At 42.9% G+C, this 20,367-nt stretch overlaps 1 long non-coding RNA gene across 3 annotated transcripts; it reads left to right on the top strand.

The window, feature by feature from the left end:
* On the top strand, positions 14,587 to 19,974 carry LOC110404998. Of its 3 annotated transcripts, none has more exons than XR_002442637.1 (4): positions 14,587 to 14,621; positions 14,735 to 14,873; positions 14,964 to 15,874; positions 18,068 to 19,974. It is a non-coding gene; the product is annotated as an uncharacterized LOC110404998 (long non-coding RNA). The 3 variants fall into 3 exon arrangements; XR_002442636.1 differs by lacking the exon at positions 18,068 to 19,974 and having other exon boundaries at positions 14,964 to 15,213; positions 15,328 to 18,043; XR_002442635.1 differs by lacking the exon at positions 18,068 to 19,974 and having other exon boundaries at positions 14,964 to 18,043.

The raw sequence follows: 20,367 nt of genomic DNA, 5'->3' as shown, positions 1-20,367 counted from the left end.
GCCCAGCTGCTGTCGTAATGGCTTGCCGCTTTAAGCACCCAGTGAGAAGTCACTGGCCATCAGATTTCCTTCTGCACAGTATCTTATATACTCCTGGTGCCACTGCAGTGTATACTACCAAGCCAATGGTGCAAGCTTTGTGGCTGCTGTGGTGCTGTTTGTTTTCCTGCAAGCACTGATCCATGAGGACACAACCGGAGGGTGAGAGCCTTGAGTTCTAGCTCTGGCTATAGGAAGCCTGCTTCCAGCTCCCCTCTGTGCAGGGTACTGCTGGGAGACAAATACTAAAGCACAAGGGACATTCAAGTATTATTAAGACCATGAGCAGTGGTCATTGTGGGGTAAATACAAGCTCTGAGCCCCTCGTTTTGTGTGTGGGAGAAGACAGGGCGCACATTCTGCACTATTTAGGTGTCGTACCCGTGCAGAGCAAGCTCCCTCTTACCGCACCTCGCTCCTCTCTGCTGAGGTTGACCTAACAAACACGTACGCTGTACGTGCTGTGACAGGTGCTGCATTTGAGCAAATTTTAATTGACAGCATATTAACTCTAGCGGCTTCAGATCGCTGAGTGCGTGTGTGCGTCCGCGTCTCCCGCATAAACACTCCTGACTCTCATCTGCTTTGATCAGTATCATTCACTTCTGTGATCCTCGCTCTTCTCCGGCGCCCTGACAAATTTTTGGTTCCACGTCAACATCAATGTCTCACTGGCTATCACGGCGGTTGAGATGGGCCAGTTCACCTCAGGATCACACCCTGGCAGTTCAGAAACCATCCGAGGGTATTGCGAACGCTTTCAAAGTGTGTGTATTCAATCCTCTGCTGAACTCCAAATTTCTGAGCATCTCTTTGCTATGGATTTTTATGATCTGGAACGCATGGGTACGTTTCTGCTACCACTGAGCAGAATGGAAAAGGACAGGGCTATGGCATGCTCAGACTCTTTCCTACTCACACATTCACTTCAAAATCTCTCTTGTTTAACCCTTGGGCTAGAAGGGAGGAAGGTTTGTGGCATTACTCAAACGAAGGTAATGTAGTAGAAAAATTTTATTATTCTTAAACAAGGAAAATTCCCAAGGAACAGGACTAGCATTACACTTTTTCACATAATCTCTGAATTTGACCCATATTCAATGGGCTGTTGGACACACAGGGATTGTGCTACGTTTTCCCTCCTTGTATTCATTACATTTGAATACAGGGACCAAATCCATAGCTCCATGAACTTCAATAGCACTGTTCTTATTTCAGTCAGATGAAGTTCTGCCTTTATATTTCAGAGGACATAAGAAATGCACTGGGAGAACCTTAGACTACACAGTCTACTGATTCTCCAATGTCTTCAAAATCCCTTTGCCCCAGGCCATTACCTCAACTTACTTATTTTTTTCTTAGTGGCTGGTTTACATCTTAAATACTCTGAACAAAAAGTATTGGTACGATCTGTATTTAAAGCACCGGCTTCTGGAAGTTGTGTTTGTACTTGTGTGATAGGTAGCACTCTGCTCTTCAGACATAAAAACTGTTCTAATCTTTTTCAACACCACAGAGAGGTTTTTCTTTCTCCTTTAGAGGCAACCGTCACACGCAAATATTCTAGTGCTTAGAGAATGTATAGAAGTGTGTGTCTATGCACACACAACTTAATCATTAGGCTCATTTTCAAACCATATGCTCCAACTCATAAATAAAGTCTATTAACATTGAACTATTGATCAAAATCAGGGATTCCAGCATCATCTCTTTCTCTGTGGGCTGCTACCTCCACCAAGGCTTATAAGTTAACATTTGAATTGGAATTAGCCCTTGTAATTACATTTATATTAATAGAATTAGAAGGCAAATGTTCTTCTGAGTTTTATCTTCAAGTGATAAACTGAATTGTCACTTCAATCTATTGCGCTTGCACAGAGATTTACTATATGTGAAACTCAAAGTAATTTTGAGATTGAAACTTGGGCAGCCCTCAGGACAGACCAAGAGGAAGACACTGATTTGTCTGCTCTTAAGTGTCTGCACCCCATCAAGATTTCCTTTCCCAAACCCCTATTGGTTGCTCTTACCAGCCCTTTCTGTAACCCAGCCCTCACATTAACTACTCAATGTGTACGGAAATGTTGATATCCCTTGGGTTTGAACCTCCTTTAGTTTCTGTTCATTTCCCTTTCTTACAGCCCGTCCATTTGTTCCTGTATTTGACACTAGTTTTCTGACATCTCTCCCAGCTATTCCCCTTAGAATCGTATATAAAATAATGATGTCCACCCGAGCTTTCCTCTCTTCAAAAAGCACTGACCTAGTTTCTCTGCTTTTACAGCAGAAGTTCTCCAGTCCCATGTCAATGAGGTTGCCCTGACATATCTCAGCTCTGATAGTTATCTCTCTCTTTTAATAATGGCATCCTGAATGGGGATTATTTCCTCTAAATGCATCTTCAGCTATTCCCTGTAGAATATTTCCTTTTGAGTTACCTCCGATTGATCTGTTTTTGGGAGTGGGGCTAAGCAAAGATAGCTCTGATCTTTCTATCCAGGGCCTGACCACAGGTATGATGCCTGTGGACTTTGGCCAGAATTGGAGCCTTTGATAACATATTCCCCAAACCTGTGTAAAACACAATGAAAAAAGCCATAGTTTAAATTACTCTTTCTTATTATTAAGGGAGAAGATCCTCAGCCAGAGTAGTGGGTCACTTAAGTCCTTGGATGTGTGCAGAGATGACAATATTGCCTACCAACTACTGAATCGTTATTTTTATATGGCACTGCTCACCTAATTCCTTCGCTTTGCGGTGCATTCTTTCTTGTCGTTATGTCCAAATTTCCCTCCCTTCCTAAGGAACTGATCCTCCACTATCAGAGTCAGAGGGAGATTTTGCCCAGGCTCCTGCAAGAACATTATCAAGGCCTGGATTTTGATTTGGGTAAGTTTTCGGTATACTTTTTTTTTTTCCCCCTTCTAATTTCTCTATCCTTATTATCTATTTATTTTTGTCATTCTTCATGTTCTTTATCACTTCTCATTGACCTCAGGCTGTAAAAATTTCCCCTTGTCATTGACTGCAATGCTGATGCAGGAGCCGGAGCCATACTGCTGGACCTGCAGCCTTTGGGCATGCTAGGCACAGTCCCAGATACCCCACTGAGGATAGCAAACTCTGGCGCCGCAGGTCTCTTCAGGATGTGAGTGCCAATTTGAACTTTGAACAAAAAAGAGATGGTTTTGAACCATGCAGATCAGGCAAGCAATATTTCTTTCTGATGTTTACTAAGAATGTAGACAGATGTACTCCACCACCTGCCTCAGTTCAGCCTCAGAAATGCCTTGCACTGTCTGGTTGCTGTGTAAGGATCATTATTGCCATGCTGCACAGGTGAAATCCTGATGACATATACATTTTGTCTAGTTTTATATAGTAAAAAACAACATGAATGTTTACTAATTTTCTTTGTACTGGTAGTTTTTTGCAGTAGGAATCATCCTACCTGGCTTGGGAGAAGGCATTATTTTACAGAGTAATAGCTTCTATTGCTTGTGATTTAATTTCTTTTTCCCAAGTGGATACGATCTTGATTTCTACCAATATGCTTATTTTTAGGGAAAAAAAAAAAAAAGGAATACCTTTTTTTTTCTAACAAAAATACTCACGTGATTGGGTAACTCTGCTGAGTGCTTTCTGTGGAATGGAGGCAGACCAAAATGGCAAAGACCTACATCGACCCTGTCCCTCTGAAAACTCTGGACTTGCTCCCTAAGCCAGACTTTCATGTAGATATATTATCTCACTGAGAATTTCTTGTCAAACCGTGTTAAATAAGTAAAAGAGAGGTGAAATATCAGCAACAAAGCTAACAAATGGAACTGAATGCTCCATTTGAAAGAACAGATCTAGCTGTTTACCATGCTAATCTGAAATGAAATGAAAATGTGTGTTTTTCATCTTTTCAGACAATGATCTTCAAATACAGGTAGTTAAGGTCTTTCACAACACAGTTTGTTTCTTTTTTTAAAGAAAAAACTCTATTGTGCAGGTATCTTATATGCATGTTTGTGTGTTTGAATCAGTGTAGAAACCAGTCTCTAATAGTGTAGTCTGAGCCTGTGCATCACACACTGTTCCCATTTTCCTGGCTAATTCAGCAGCCCTGTATCCTGCTGGTGCTGAAGAAGTGTATGCAAGCACAGAGTGCTCTGAGGCCGATGCTCCCCGTCCACACATCTGCCCCTGAGTACCTGGTGGCTGCTCCCTGCCTGTCCCCCCACACACGGTTGGCCACCACCAGCTCCTAACCAACCTTGCCAGCCCCAAAGCCAGACATTATTTAGTGCTGTATGCAGCGTCCAATATTTGTTGGGTTCGAGTCAGCATTTTTGTCTGCCAGAGGCTAACTAGGCTTTATCCTTTGCTTCACAGAAACTAAGCTCACTTTGCAGCCTTCCGGAGGGAACATCCTCTCCAGACGGCTGCACGCTGGTAATTGCAGGGGAAATCCTGGCAGCATCGGGGTCAGTGCCAAAGCCTCCCTGAGTGCAGTGTGCCGGGAGCTCACAGCTGTGTGAGCTGTTTGTCCAGCAGGGATTTCTCACCCTGGAGGCTCCCCAGCTGGCCTTGACCTCACTCAGCAGTCACGGTTCCCTCGCATCCTCGCAGAAGGGCTCCTTTGACGCAGCTCCATCCCTCTGACGTAACTTTGGCGTTTGTTATTTGTCATAGAGAGGAAAAGAAGTGCACCATCCGGCTGCTTTTCCTCTGCCCGCCACCCAGTCCTGCTCTGGGCTCCCAGCCACCACGTGTGCATCCCTACGTCACGACCCAAGGGAGCACTGGTCCACGTAGCACCTTCACGAAGAGGTAGTGGAGGCCTCAAGGAGCTTTCTGGTGAAGGAGAGACAAGAACATGACAATAATTTAATTTTTCATGCAAAACTCTGCTAGGAACTACCAGACTTTCCAAAATGTATTCCAAAGAAATGCAGAGATAGATTCCCGACCGGCATTAATCAGTGCTGATTAAGTCATGGAGCTACGCAATTTCTGCCTGGTGAGTACTTTTCCTGTCATTGATTTATTGCCTTCCTTAGAAAAATAAGACCTGGGAAATAAAGAGTTCAAGTAAATTTGCTCAGTTACCCAGCCAACTGTTGACTATAGTACGAGGGGTAATAAATGATAAAGGGAAATTCCTCGTGCACATTCATGTATTGAGGTCAAGTGTAGAAGTGTTCCACGTGTGCTCCAAATCCTCCAGAAGCTGTGTCCCACAGCTCAACCGCAGCAATAGATGTGGGGCTAAATAAAATGAGGGTGTGCACGCAGACAATGTGACCGCAGCTCAGGGCCCAAGGCAGAGAGCCTGCAGAATGCCTTCCCTGGCAGCAGGAGGGGAAAACCTACTTCTTCCCAACCTGCCACGGAGCTGGTAGTGCTCATCGTTGATATGCAATGTTTGCATCCTATGCTCGTGTCAATAGCTGAGGCGACAGGGTGCTCTTTCTTTCCTCTCCTTCATAAGACAAACTCCTGGGAGTATTTGCCTTCAGGTTTGCAGGATTGTGCTGTGCGGGGGTTATTGTTTTCCTGCAGACACATGGCATTGTGTTTATGTCACTGGATGCATTAACACCACCATCTGGTTTTGTTTTTCAAATGACAGCAGACTATTTGTTAAATAGTTTCTACCCCATCTTCTCTAAGGTATTTTAAGGATAAACTCTCCAAAGCTGCACAGAAGGACACATCTCCTCAAGTCTATTTCTTTGACTTACCATTCTGAGCTTTGTGTTGCTTTCCAGCTCTCTTCAGAGCGTTTTTTGTTCTATATTTTCATTAACCTGACATGATGAACAACTTTCCAAAACCTGTGAACTAAGCAGCATGAAGAACGCAGCTGTAGGAGGCCTGCTAGGAACAACACGTGGGGCTGTCCAAACAGAAAATGAATGTTTTGACTTTTGGGTATCTGTTTTGTGCCATTAATAATAGATCTGGTTTCTGGAAGGAGCTTGTCACTTGAAGGTGACATCGGATCCTTTAAAATATGCATCACCTACAAATTCCAGAACACTTCTGAACCTAGAGCTAAGTCATAGCTAGTGAATCCTTAACGTTTACTTTAATAGTTCGATGAGCATAAAAAGGCCTTTTTATGGAACACAATAAGATAATTCTTCAAGATACAGCTGAATTGCAATTAGAAGATAACTTCACAGCTCTTTCTCCCTTTATCCTGTTGTAGGCAAGTGGACCATTTGCTGCTCATCCTGTGGCTCTGAGATCACAGTGACAGGTACCTGCTGCCCTAGATGGGCTCCCACGAGCCCAGGAGAGGAGCATGTATCTCTCTTACCCAAACGGGGCACGCACTGATGTGTATTTGCTGTATCTGTTCTCAGTGAAAGCTGCATGGATACAAACATTTGCCTTTTCAGTTGCCAGTGGCACCTGTCGCCAACCACATCCCAAGACAATGAACAAGAACTTTTTTATTTTCTCAAAACCAGAATATTTGCATATGCAGACCCCGAGGCTCAGCCCACCCCACCCCACCCTTTCCTCCAGATCATCACCTCTGCACCACTGCACTAAATAAATTAACAAGTTATCAACAAGCCTGCCAGGCCACTCCGGGCTCCCCATTACTGCGCCTGTCATTGCCACTCAGGGCTCTGCTGGAACGTGACAACTCCACGGCACAAGGTCACTCCCCCAGTCACTCTCTCGCTGCTGCTTGGAGGCAACCATTCTGAGAAATGATTTGTTATGGTAGAATCAGAGGCACATTTGTTAGTTAATTCATTCTGCAAAACTCAAATGAGATGAAAAACAAGCAGAGATCTGACAAATGGCATTTAATTATGTCTGAGCCTAAAATTCATAATACATATTTATGCTGCCCTAAGTCATTCGCAGCCAAGGTCCCTTTTATTCTCATAACTGAGTCCAATTGCTGATATGAGAAGAGGGTGTTAGTGATGGGCTGCTCCACATTCTTTCATTATGGTGCCTCCTTCTTTATGCCTTAGCTTCCCACCCCCTGCGCTCACCCCACACTTACAGAGCAGCACCTCTCTAGGTGTCATTCTTCCATGGCCAGTGCAAATAATGCAAAGAAGAGTTTACAGTTACCCATTAGCTTTATGCTGAAAGATTAAAATGGTCTGGTTTCTATTCTTGCCTGGTTTCTAACTTCTCCACAGGTTTTCACCTCGAGGTTGGGATGTAAGAAGGTGCCAGGCACAAGGAATTGTGCAAGGAATGTCCTGCTGGTGAGCTGGGCTGCAGCCTGCAGGAAGGGCTGGCCCTGCTGCTCTCAGGATAACTTGTTTCCAACAGTCAAACGGCAGCTGCCTCTGCAGCAACACCAGTAGCAACATTAATACAACACAAGTAGGAACACCTTGCACTGACGATGCACAGGCTTTAGAGATCATGCCAAGTATAAGCTACTGGGAAGTGGGCACACGTGCCTTGTTAGAGCAGAAGCTGAGATCTAGGGAAATATTAACAATCACTGCTATGCATGCATCAACATGCTAAATATGCATTTCTTTGATATCTGTGGACTCTGCATTAGGTGCAAAGAACTGAAATGTCTTTGTCACAGTGACATATGCTGACACTGCAGAAGATGTAGATGTATATTTTTACAATGGCTTGCTGTCCATTATTGTAAAAGGGAGTTACTTTAAAGTCCTTCTGTCAATATGGCATGGAAAGTCCAACCAGCACCCTGGTCAATGCATGACTGAAGAGAGGAGGAGTTCTCTCCCTTCCAGCTTCCTGAACTTTTGCTCTCAGCAGAGCCAACCACCCTGGAAATGCTGCCCATGACCATGAAGTCAGCAAGCAGCTCACCATTCTCTTGGTGCGGGCTTCCATGCCAGCCCGAGTGATCCTGCCTTGAATGCTTCTCCACCAGAGCCCCAGGAAGCTTCCTCTGATCCCTTGGAGGGTAGGATAGGATTTGCAGCAGCTCAGGAAGGAGCTGATTTTGCAGCCCTGCCATCCCCCCTCTCACTGCTTGAGGCCGGAGAGCGCTTTTCCTGCTTCTTGACATCCTCGCCCCACCGAGGCACTGGGGAAACCACCTCCCCTCCCTTCTCTCTTGGCACGCTGCCACCCAAACTCACCAGGCAGCTCCAGGTTTTTTGTTCTCTGGTGGGAAATTTCATTTGACCCTTTCAAGTGGGACAAGAGCAGATATTAGATTTGTTGACGATGAAGTGCTTTTATCTGAATTCAACAAAAGAGGTACAATGAAAAGATTGCAGCTGTTGAGCAAAAGCACTGCACCTATTACAGAGTTCATAAGCATTTACAAGTGGCACACCAGCGAAGGCTCTCCTCACCCCAGCAGACGCACACCCCTTCTGCAGAAAACTTGTTAATCTTTCCGCCAGCTCTGCGTGCTTTACATACGTTTGGGAAAACGTGGTGTTTGACTCTCTTGCCAGATCTTGCAATGATAGAAATGCTCTTAGCAGGTGAAAACTACATGGAGGTGCTTCATCTTCTTCTAAGTCTTCTAGGGCTTCTTGCTGCAGGATGGGGCAGCAATTTGGAGCAACAGAATTTAATTACAGCCCGAGTTATCTGAGACAACCATTGCCCTGTTGAATAGACATCTACTTACACTCTCCCACTACACGTATGACATATGCATATAGATAGAAGATAGATTTCACTTAGGAAAATAACGATTTTTTTTCTGCTTGTTTTCGCGCACCCAAATGAAGTCACATAGCGACCACAACAATATATTCCAAAAATTAAGGTGGCAAAAGGGAAGATACCAGGATGACCACAGTTCTGCCAGTGTAAGGAATGTTGTAAGGAGAATGAGGAGTACATTGCAAAACAATCAGTGAGCTTTGTCTCATTCCTACAGCTTTCACACCCCACAATATTCATGTGCTTTCTCTCAATCCTGTATTTGTCCCACTGACACTGATGACTAGATGCCCTTTCATTTCAGTGCCTGGAACATTTTTTGCTATTGGTGCTATTTTGTTTTCTTTTTGCTATTTACACAACCCTTCGGATTCGTTCTTTACATCTGTTCTGGCCTCTGACTTTCCTTGTAGTGCCCTTGATTCTGCTTTTTTTTTTTTGCCTGTACCTTGTTCAGTTCATGCCATCTACACAAAGAAGTTCTGGAGTTGGTTTCATGGCTCTAAGACACTGAATTTGCTTGCACAAAAATGACTGCACAGCTGCACGGGATGTGGAAAGTCAGAGTCCATGGGCTGCAGCAAAGCCCATCACAGTCAGTGCAAAAATTCCCACAGCACTGAACAGATTTTGGATCTGGCCCATGCGTATCAGTAAGTGACTTCCTACTTTGCATACTGTCACACAGGGAGTCTTTTCAGATTGTTCTTCACCAGGTTTCTTTTCTGCCATCCAGCAGATCTACAGCAGAGCGGTGGCTGGGTGCCAGCCCAAGTCAGTCCCATGGGCGAGAAACACTCTCACACAGCCTTGAGCCAACAGTGTTAGGGGTGTGAGCACATCCCAGCAATTGGCACAGCTGCAGCACGACAGCAAAACATCTCCAGTTTCCAGTAAGGACTTCCCTAACCTTTCCATACCTTCTATGCTCGGCCCTCATACAATGTGGATCACTCTTAGTAATGTTACTGCTCTTGCACTAACAGGAAATGATTGCTGAGGTCTTGATCCAGTTAACACATGGACCGGTCTGAGCATTATGAAAACCCAATCTCCTGTACATAGTAATACCAAATGATGAAGTAAATCTATGTGGAAATTGCTGAGCCCTAGAAGTTGCTCTGTTGCCTGTGGTGATCAGATGGTGTCTGCAGAACAGCACTGGCTCTCTGCAGAGAGGTGTGGAGCTCCTGTCCAGAGAGGCTCCTTTCTGAAGTCCTGCCTTCATTCAAAATGTGAGGATTACACCTGACAAATAATAATCATTAGGATTCTACTAACAGTAATCACAAGGATTCAGCTAATAATTCCTTCCTAGCACCACATTTTTCAGAAAAAAAAAAAAATAAAAACATATAATTTACATTCTTATGCTTCCAAGCAAGAGATTTCTAGTTGGGCTAGAACAGGGAATTTTATATTTCTGATTTACTGCCTGTAACTTCTAAACAGCAACAGAAACACGCATATACATCAGTTTTTCCTTCTCAGCTGATCCTAGCTCATCTTCAAGAACTGGAAAAATGACAAACTCCAGACAAAGAATGGAGAAGTCACACTGTGGGTGCAGCACCCACATCCCTGCCCCCAGGTTCCCTCACCTCGCTGGCTCCCACAGCTGGAGCTCCAGGTGCAGAAGGAGCTTGCTGCTCCAGGTTCAGAGCATTTCCACGGGCAAGCGGTGTGGTTGGCCGAGCCTGGAGCCAAACCTCATGTTCCTTCACTTCTTCGTCTTTCTTGGAAACGTCTTCTAAGGGAGACCTGGAGCTTGCAGAAAAACCCAGGCACAACAACAGGCAGAACCCAGTCAGAGCAGTCAGTGGTTGTAGACCCCCTCCTCATCCCAAGTGGCTCTAGCAGTTTCCTTTTACTCCTTGACATTGTTCATGTTATTTACACAGCTGCACCAGTAACTTTTTCTTGCTATATATTTATTGCCTTCTGTTTTGTTTTTTTTTAATACATACATTAGGTTTTTCTCCCTTTAGATTTTAGAACAGCATTGGTTTATGTTTACTGCCTTCAAAAGGGATTTGCCTGTAATTAGAAACACAAATCCAACAGTACCTCAACTGAAATGCCCTGTGTTTATCAAGGGGAAACAGGGGCAGGTTCTGAAAGCTGAATCACATACTTTCTACATCCAAAATCACTTTTCAGGATTTTTCTATTATTATGATTCTTTCAAAGTTCAGGTGCCTGAAGTTTTATCCCTTCTCATCTGATTCTGCTGGCTGATTGTAAAAGAATGCATTTGTGCAGCTGTACATGTTATAGCCGTGTGTGTGATTGCCCACCGGATTTACGTGCCCCATTACCCCCATGGCACACAACCTCAGAGGCTTGCACACGCCAACAGCCCGTTAGCTGTACAACTGCTGGTGTGGCTGCTCTGTGTCCATGTGCAGCCCCCATGAATATGCACATACGTTAGGTGCATCAGCACGCACATTGCTCAAACTAGAGGCCTCGGTGTGAACCTAAAGAAGAAAGGACAAAGGCTTTGGAGGAGGGCTTTAGGTCAGATTCAGTGCTAACAAGTCAGCAGGCATAAATCTGCTGGGTTGTACTCATGTGTCTTATATCAGCGCAACTCATTTTCTTCAATTACATGGAGGAAAACACGGTGGATTTATAGTTTTATTTTTGCCTTTACATCTTATGGGTGTTTACAATTTTCCTTAGTTGTCCTCTTCTGATTTTAATAGACGAAAAACAGCCCAATGTAGCTTTTTGTCCAAAATTTCCAGGCTCCCAGAGGTAACAGGAGAGTTTCTGGCTACTAGCGTGCTTGAGAATCAGGCAACCAAAGACTGTAAACATAGGCTTAGGTGTCTGAATTTAGGCACCTATTTTTTAAAACCTTGGCTTAGAAAATAAAATATCTGAATGTATATAGATAATATAAATCACCAGTCACTTTTATTACATGTATGTTTATATAAAGACCTCAGAACACGTTTTTAAAATGTAAACGTTCCTTAGTATGTTTAACTACGTGTCTAAAGAAGATGTAGGACAGAAAGAAAACAAAAGTTTGACAAATGTTTTTGATCAATCCTGAAGAAATCAATAGGAATTCACTCACAGCATGAATTCATTTAACTTTCCATGCTAGGAATAGTAACCTGGCTTTCTGTTAAAGCAAAAGCATTCATACTTCTTAGTGATTTAATTCTCATGTCAACATATATCAGCCGGGCAGAGAATGGCTCGGAGCAGGGGAGGGGAAGGGAAGAAGGAGCGGATGGAAACAGATATTTTGTGGATGGAGTTGTACGGCTGAGTGACTTTGTTTCACCAAAACCGGTTTCTAATAGAAAATAGGGTTTTCATTGAGGTGTATGTTTGTCTTCCCCTCTAACGGAGCCAAAAACGTCTGATTCTTAGAGCATGTTTTATTGCTTGTTTGAAAAATATCTAACACCTGAGAGCTGGAGCAGCTCGATAGAGAAAAGAGAAAGAACGCGGAATTGTGCTGCAGGTTCCTGTGTCAGACTTCTGCTCCCTCAGCAGATCAGAACCTTACACGGTGTGTGGAAAGTGAGGGAGCATTCCAACCCAGGAAACATCTGGCTCACAATAGTTTCTTCTTGTTTGTCTATGTTTGTGCTCCTGAAAGCGTATGCATTTGGGTCCGTAAGTGTGAGTGTGCGCATGTATGTCTCTTCTTATTTATTCTAAATATAAACAGTTGTCTGAAGGGACATTATTTACACTGAGATAAAAGGGCTTCCTTCATCGAAGCTTGGCTCAAAACCTGAGCCTGGCACTGAGCGCTGTAACGGACACCAAAGTGTGGAAACTGCGTTCTCCAAACACTGAGAAAGAGCCCAAGCTGGGGTTGGTCCATTACGAGGAAAGTTATGGATACTGAAAGAGATCCCAGCTCTGGTGCTCCATCGAATCCCTCGTTATATGTAAAGCAGATGTCATTTCACACAGTGAGAAACTATCAGCTAGTCACACCTGAAAGCGACCTTGCTTTGGAATATGCGTTTATCTTGTATACACACAAAATTATGCATGCATGCACACATTCTGTAGCTTAAACAGGATGATTTATTACGTATTTTTCCATCAGCGTCCAGATTTGGCTGACCGGGGAATTCAGACAGAACTGATGAAAAGTGTTTTAGGCAAAACTGTTAAGCGAGTCTGCAAAAGGCAACACCACAACATCCAGTTTCAGTCCAACGAGCTGAAGCAGCTCTGTTGTTATGTTCTGTATTATTTGATATTTTTGTGGGCAAGATATGAAGCAAAATAGCTGTGTCTGTTTAGCTGCCTGAACAATAGAAAAGTTTATGCAGCTCTTGAGCTGAAATGTTTCTGACAGTTTTCAATTTTAGCTCTTTTGATTTTGTAAGAAATCTGCAAAAATATGATTTTGAAAATCACCAGTTTCATGCTTTATTCCTTTCTCAAAATTAGACTATATTGTCCAACTCCGCTTACAGTGTCTGAGGGAATCCTAGAGAAGAGCTGGCAAGAATCAGCGCTGGGCTGTTGCTTGGAAACTGCCTGGGTTTCTATATTATTGCCTGATGTAATAGTTATATTGCCCACTTGCATCTGTTAACAAGCAATACAAGAGAATCCACAGGTACCAATAAAGAAATAAACCTGGCTTCCATTACTTTGCCTGAAAATTCATCAGTGCTTTTTTTCTGGCTTGGCAAGAGTGGGGAAAAGCATTTTGCTCAGGTGCTAATTAATAAAATAGGAGATGTACTGACTCTAACCATATCTATTTTATTTAGATTTATTTATTTTGCCCCGGGGGAAATCTGTTGTAAAGAATATAGTGTATTAGTATAATTACGACTTTGTAATGCGGTAGAAAGGTATGAGTTGTGGTTTGTCGGTTGTTTTTTTCTCTTCTTTTTTTCCCCCTAAGCTATAGCGTGGTAATACTACCGTTCTTTTAACAAATTTTAAATAGAAGTGGCACAAATTCATTTACAAAGGAGTAGGACAGGGCATTTCTATTGAGTATTTGTACTAGAATCTCAGCAAATCCCAAGTCACAGATGGATGAGCGTACCTTAGTGTGTCGATATCACCAAATCCAAGGGTGTAAAAAGGAGCAGATGAGATGACAAGAGCACGAGATGGGCTCCGTGACTACTTTTGTGAAAGCTATACGTTCCCATATAGATCGAGATTTGAAAAACAACAACAAAACTTACTTGTAAGAGCGCAGACACTGCTCATCTCAATTGCATTTTGCTGCATCTGGGGGCCTTGTTTTGTGAAGGAAAACGCTTTAAACTTCTGCTGCGTTGTCACGCTCCTTCTCCACAGGCACTGTGCTGGAGCATCGCAAAAGCTGAGGCTGCTCAGCACAAACAAACGGGGGGATGCTCAGCACAACGCGTGGGGATTTGCGAAGGCAACTCACATTAGTGTTAATGGGAGTTATACGCGTAAATCCCTGCCCTTCAACATGATAATACATAATATACCCCTTAATTTTTAATTCACCAGGGTCTCAATTTTAAAGCATTTTCATATAGTTTGTCCTAATTATAATCGTTTTTAATGACAGCTTAAAAATTTCACATGACTGTCTTATCACATACGGTACTTAATTTCTCAAGTGAACAGTTTCAATGTAGTGTATTCTGGGAATTTTGAGAACTAAAACACTAAGGAAAAAATGACTTTGTATAGTCAAATGAGATGTTATTATTCCACTATGTTTCATATACACTGGAATGGATTTTGTGGTGGAAATGCTGAGTCACAGCCTGAACCACTGATGGAGCAGCTGGCGGGAAGGCAGGGCCAGCCCAGGGGAGCTCAGGTGCATGCAATGTACCTGAGTGACCGGAAGGGGTGGAGCCAGGATCCAGCCCTTCCCAGACCTCATTTAAGGGCTGGCAGTAGAGGTAAAGGCATCTCTTGCTGGAGTTCTTTATCTTCCTGAGGCTTTCTAAAGGTAAGTAGCTCTTTTCTTTTATTCTTGTGGCTGTATTTGGGCTCATTCTCATTTGCTGTAGACAAAAACTTTGCCACCCTGCTATTATTGTGGTACTTTTCATCCCATTCTAGCATTACAGATTTTCTCACGGTGTTGGTGGCTGTTTCGGCAAGAGCTCAGTGCGAAGGTCAGTTTTGGCTTAGAAAGTTATTGGCTTAATCTCAATCTTATGGACCATGATCTTTTCCCCCCACTCCTATGTACCTCATGGTGAGTACTGATATAAATTGGTCTGTAATTATTGATTAATGCAGGCTTTGGGAAGGCTTCAGACAATGGGCCGCTTTTGCTTTTCTATAGGACCTCACGAAGGCCAAATACACAGCTGAAACTCTACTGGACACCCAATGGCCTCTGCACATTTGGTCGTTTGTTCTCTAGACTCAATTTGGAGTACATCCTCATAACCAGATTCGTCCTTGTCTTTAATATCTCATTTGGGCAGGTAAAATAGTTGTGACCAAAGTAACTGGAGTCAGCTCTCCTGCGTTGCAGCTAACAGAGGGACACACTGGGCGCACCTACCCAATGTTACACCAGGCCTAGCTCTGTGAGTCCAGCCACTGGCTCCAACCAAGACAGAATTGGACCAACTACTTATAGAAGTCCCATTTCAGAGGGAATGGTATAGACATACATATATTTTTTTTTCTACGATTTACAGGTACAGAAAAGGCCACTGCCATCAAATAGGTGATGAAATGGCAGACATTGATTTCCTGTGGTGGTCTAAGTCACTCAAGAACATAAGTGCCATTTCCAAGAACAATGGGGATGCTCAGATGCCAATGCATACTGTTTTTAATAATAGATTTTAAGAAGTGAATATTTACCTGAGAAGACCATGTGTGACTTTTAAAGTAGCCTCAATAATTTGCATTAGTAATTAATAGTACTTGAATTATTCTTTAAATGTTTCATTTCAATTGTGCTTAAGAAGCCATTTGTTTAGTCATGGGAGAAAATATTCCTCTATGCCTTCAGGAAACTATATTTCATTGCAAGTCCTCATTCTAAACAATTTTGGAGTGTTACAGAAAGTAAATAGGACTTGGACTTTAGTCATGAGAGAGTTCTTAGCTTATTTATTTTTAATCTGGAATCAAACTTGGCCCTGTGGCTACATTTTGCACATATCTACCTATTTCTTCAGCAGTAAGTGAGAAAACTGAACTATCTCCTCAAACACTCAGAGCTGTTAGACTCTACTGGTATGTATACGTCCACGTTCTCAATAACCTTTAATTATTGAACAACCATGACTACAGAGGGGAAATAACTTGCCAAATTAGTAGCCCTCAAACTGTCACTTTTTATAAAGAGTAAATGATAAAAAGAAATGTAGCACTCATTTGTTAGTCATTTTTATGGGTAGCTTTAAACTGTTTTGTATGTAGACTCCAGTTGTTGGTATTGTTTCCACTAAAAGAAAAATAATTTGGCTGCTGCTGCAATGTTTTAAGCTTTCACTGTTACTATAAAAATAATCCCCAGGAGATTTTTTAGTCTCCTTGTATTTCTGGTTTGCAAGGACTTAGGAAGTAAAAGTTTAAAACTGCCTGGTAACAGACAAATCACTTTTAAAAGCCAGCATTGTACTGGTCTGGGAGAGTTACAGGAAAAGCTACTTTAAGGAGGGGAGGAAAAAAAAAAAGAAAATGCAACAGTACAAGAGTTAAGCAAACCTAATTATTTTTTAAACAAATATATGGAGGTCACCTAAAACTGTGAATGTGTGAGAGGACTTTTCCTACATGTGAATTGTCAGATCGGTGTTGGAATGGTTATCCAAGCAGAGACTGGCTCAGTAACACTGCTCCCAGTAGAAAGGCATCTTAGTTTAAGCGATGTGCTCTAGAACAACATACTTTTTGGAATGCATTAAGACTCAAGTTTTCAGCCTGGGATACCTAAACTAGACCTGCCTCATGGTAGCACAGGGCTTTGTACGGCTGAGAGTTTCAGTGTCAGCTGGGGCTTTTTGGGGTAGGTTTGAGCAAGCACAGCTAAAACTTAGTGCTTTTGTAGTTTAGGTGAATTGGAGAAGCATACCTATGAAGTACTGTGTGAAGTCTTAAAAATATTTGAAGAGAACAGACAAGGTTTTCTACTGGAGTATGAGAAAGAGGAGAGAAAAATCTCATAAAGATTAAAAGGATTTGGGTGTTAAGCTCCCACAAACACCCTTAAAACTCCTAGTCCTCTTCTGTAAGCGATGGCTGCATCTTGACAGACCTGGTGGTTCTGTTTGGCTGGTTGTCTGCATCCGCACAGGCTGGAGCCTGGCTTGGGAGTTGTGTTAGACCATGAGAAGTTTCCAGGAAAGTTTTCAGCTCTTGGTTCCCAGGTATCTGAGGCTTTGCCACTTCCACTCCCCCCAGCCAGAGAATGCAGAGACGTGCAACCATTTAGGAAAAAGGCTGGCCAAACCCTTTCTGAATCAAAGCAATACTCATGTTTTGGATCAAAGACTAGAGGAAAGATTTGACTAGCTCCTGTTTTCTCTGTCCTGTGCTGCCAATATCTGATCCTAAATTATATCCATTGGCCAATACAGAACAACTTACTGAGGTTACTTTTCACTAAAATTAAAATAAACATCAGTTTTTGATCCTTAGGTAGAATGACGCAGAACTGTTCTTTAGCACATTCTGTTTTTAAGGCTGAAAGTCTCCATTTTCAAATCAATGTGTCTAGAGCCAGGCTACAGAATGTACCTGGATGCATGCAGAAAATTAAGCATCTTTCCATGGCAAATTGTTGAGCGCCTGCTGCTGCTCCTCCTGACGCCCACCTCATTGCAAACTAAGTCTCTTTAGTACAGGCCAAGCACCTCCATCTGGAGTGCAAGGACTTTCCAGGACCTGAGGAAGGTGTGGACCTAGACATAAATATTTCCACTGGGGAGGTCTAGCTGCATCCCAGACATGCAGAACAAGATGACAGTCAATGTGTCAGAGGGCTCACACAATGTGTCAGATTCCACATTATGCTCTCAAGTGGCTAAAACAATGCTCCAGCAATTAGCATGTGTAAAGCTCTCAGCTATTAATGTCCTAGGAAATAGCATCGATTTTATTATTTTGGGGTAAGTTGCTCTAAATGGCAAAACAGCAGCTATTTGTCTGTGTCTATTGATGTGCTGTCTTGATCTTTGATCAAGGCTGAGGGGGATACATTTCCACCTTTAATCCTCCAAATTTTCTGATGCTTTCATGTACAAATGTATACAGTAACTTGGCGTTAGCATTCCACAAATATGCAAATTGTCTGTCAGATTGGACAGGCTGCATGCATTTGAAGTTGTGTTGACAGCCTACAGAAAAAAGACATTCTCAGCTCAAACACGAACAAGATGTTTATATCCTTTTTGCCTAAAAACATACATTTTATGTTTTAAGCAGAGATGGGAGCAAACTGCAAAATTTGGATCAAGACGTCTTTTGCACCCATAAAATTTGGGGATGTCTACATCAGGGGATTTTGATTCAGCTCAGATCTGGCTGACGTTCCAGTCTGCACAGAATACAGAGGAAATCTGCACATGAGCCTCTGTTTCCAAGTAGGTTAACGCATAAAAGCAGCAGCTTAGAAGGTGCCATTCTACTCTAGATGCAAAGAGCTCTGCGCTTGGTGGTGACAGTGGTTACCTGACAACGCACCATCTTGCCAGTCCACAGAAAAGGAAGCTGCAGAGCCCAGCATCTTCACTGGCCTGGAGAAAGAGGAAAAAGTGGCAGTGAGAGCTAATGGGTGCTGGTTACTCAGGGAAGGACAGAGAGGCAGATGAAAAAGGCCATAGAATAGATTAATCGTGGGATTTAAGCAACTCTGGTCATCTGCCTCCACAATTCAGACTGTCTGAAGCTCTCACTTGGAGACTAGAAGTTCTGCAGCCCCTCCAATGGTATCAGTACACGTAGGTGTTGATGTGAACACAAATGCACTTGCTCTGTTTATAAGCATGTGCCCAAGATCAAGCAGTCTCATAAAAGCAAGCTGTTACCACCTCAGATTCAACAAATTCCATGCACCAAGAGTATAAAGGTGTTTTTTAATGTGTTTTGTCAGTAAAACTACAGTCAGCTGTCCTCTTTGACCATGTATTTCTAAGTACTCTGACAAAAAAACAGATACTAAATACAAATTTAACAGAATCCTTCCCTCAATTAGGTGTCTAGAAGTGAAGGACTGAGTTTCCTCTTACTATCACTTAGATATGGCAAACTACATGTCTGTGTAGGTTCTTGCATATTATCTGCTCTGGTGAAATATCCTAGAATGTGGCTTGATGGGGAAAGAATGGCTGTTTAATAATCAACTGTAATAAGAATTGTGAACAGGAATCTTAGTTAACAGCTGCTTCCTCAAAGCATTATGACACTGCATCTGGACGTACTGTGCAAGGTATCATAAGATCACAAGTAGAAGGGATCACTTCCAAAATAATTGCTCTTGTTACAGATGCTTCTTTTACAGCTCAGAAAAAAAAACAACCTAGTTTCAGTGGCAAAGATACACTGAAGACAGTGGGAAATATCCCACGTGGCAACAAGGCCCCATGAAACCAGAAAACTTGTGAAGTAATGAGTCTCCTTAGAGTGCAAGTTGAAATTCTGTCAATTAAAAATCTTTGCTGCAGCAAACCACAGATGATTTAAAGGAGTGGAAAGTTGCAAGAGGGAAAAGAAAGAACTTTAAATATATTTTGTGAAAAACACTGAAGATTTCCTCTCTTCAGTATCAGAAGACAGCGAAGGGGAAACATTAGACTTGTGATCCTCTGGTGTTCACTAGCTAATTTCCATTCGCTGCGTAATTTGGGCACTCCTGAGACACTGCAGCTGCTCAGGTACCAAGTGCCTGCAGGATCCGGTCTTTTCTATGTGTTTTCCGCAAACCCAGCCCAGGAATCTCCTGATTCAGTCTTTGCGTATGTTTGTACTTTGCGTTTTCCATGTGGCAGGGAATGCTATGAAGTCATGCACCTCACTGGCTGCTTTCTGGCACTCGTGCACTGCCCAATCTCTGGGTCACAAGCCAGAGCTGTATGCTGAACTCTGTCCGAAGACCCCCCCACTTCACATTCCAGTGTGGTGGACGCTGGATAACTGTTACCAACCAAGCAGGCAAAATTACTGGTGTTAGGCCCCAATGCAGAAACGAGGTCACTTCGTATCTCTCTGGAGAGCTGCTCAGGCAGCCTATTCTCAAGTGAGAGTGCCCCAGAACAGCAGGGCAGCTCATGAAACCCACGTTGGTATTCTGGAATTCAATCTGAAGTTATGCTATCCCCTATGTAAACAGCCATTTTGGAGGCTTAATTCCCTTGAATGGGTACAGATCGTTTGCCAACAACAACAGCACTGAAAAGATCAGCAGCTTCAGATGGAAAACCATCAAAGGACGTCCTTTGATATCTTCCCAAAAGTAAAGGATGGACAACTGGTGCCAGAAGAATGGCTCAGTATAGGAATAAGAAAACTAGCAGCAAAGAGTAATAAGTAAGTGTATCAGGAGCTCACTCTGACGAACAGGAGCATAAATGCTTGAGGGGTAGGGCCTCAGAGCTTCTGCACTGCCAATGATTCGTGTGGTCTTCAAGAGACTTGACAGCACGAATTATGCCTTTGCTTACTTCGTAAGAGTAGATAACTCAGCAAGAGCGGAGAAATCATTTGACAGAGGCCAGATTCAGAAGGCA

This window comes from Numida meleagris, chromosome 11, assembly GCF_002078875.1.
Source record: "Numida meleagris isolate 19003 breed g44 Domestic line chromosome 11, NumMel1.0, whole genome shotgun sequence".
Taxonomy (NCBI): Eukaryota; Metazoa; Chordata; class Aves; order Galliformes; family Numididae; genus Numida; species Numida meleagris.
Note: the sequence above shows the minus strand (reverse complement) of the source record. Positions and strands in the feature narration are given on the sequence as shown.